This window comes from Gorilla gorilla, chromosome 4, assembly GCF_029281585.2.
Source record: "Gorilla gorilla gorilla isolate KB3781 chromosome 4, NHGRI_mGorGor1-v2.1_pri, whole genome shotgun sequence".
Lineage (NCBI taxonomy): Eukaryota > Metazoa > Chordata > Mammalia > Primates > Hominidae > Gorilla > Gorilla gorilla.
In genome coordinates, this window is record NC_073228.2 from 119,428,089 (window position 1) to 119,429,221 (window position 1,133).

Sequence of the window (1,133 nt, forward strand, 5' to 3'; positions counted from 1 at the left end):
GGTGTCGGACACTGGAGCAGCCAGGCTACACCTTGGAAGGGAGCTCAACTGAAACACTGAGAATGGAAGAGCAAAAAGATGGAAAGAACCTGGGTTTGTTTTTTTTACCTTTTCTTTTTTTTTTAATTACAAGTTGAGCATCTCTAATATGAAAATCCAAAATCCAAAACACTTCTGGTCCCAAGCATTTTGGATAAGGGATATTCAACTTGTATTGTGGTAAAATATATATAACATAAAATCTATCATTTTAGCCATATTTAAGTGTACAATTCAGTGGTATTAAGTACATTTCGCAATGTTGTGTGTCATCACCATTACCCATTTCCAGAACGTTTTCAACACCCCAAACAGAAACTCTGTACCCATTAAACAATAGCTCCATATTCCTCCCTGCCCTCAGCCCCTGGTAACCTCTATTCTTTCTGTCTCTGTGAATTTACCTTATAAAAGTGGAATCATATAATATTTGTCCTTTCATATCTGGCTTATTTTACTTAGCATAATGTTTTCAAGGTTCACCCATGTTATAGTATGTATCAGAATTTCATTCCTTTTTAGAACTGAATAATATTTCAGTATATGACTGGGATTTTAATGACATATTTGAGCCCCTGTACCTTGGTGGATCTCTTGTTAAGTCGCATAATATTTTTTTCTTATGGTTTAGGCCACGTGGCATGGGGTTTTCCTAACTGATACATGAGGCTCAACTCAGGTTCTCCCCTGTAAAGCTCCAGGGTGGGCAATAAGGCCCACAGAGTACTCAAAATGAAAGCTCCCCAGCATAGTGCAAAATTTCCAATATTTCCTGATATGTGTATGTACCTAGATATGTACGTGTGTGTATGGGTGTGTGCACACGCACATATGTACACAACACACAAACACATGACAAAGCCCACACCTTTACCTGTTTTCATCCTCAGTTTAGCTATTTTGTTACAATTGATAATTTCAACATATATAATAATTCAGCACTTAACATTTTTCTTTATCATAAAAAAATATGGAACTCCAAATTGGGTGAGACATTGTGTCTGGTGCTCTATGAAGTACAAATCGATGCTTCATTTCAAAACACTCTTCCACAATCTTCATTGGAGTTGAAAATAAACAAGTTTAGTCAAGAG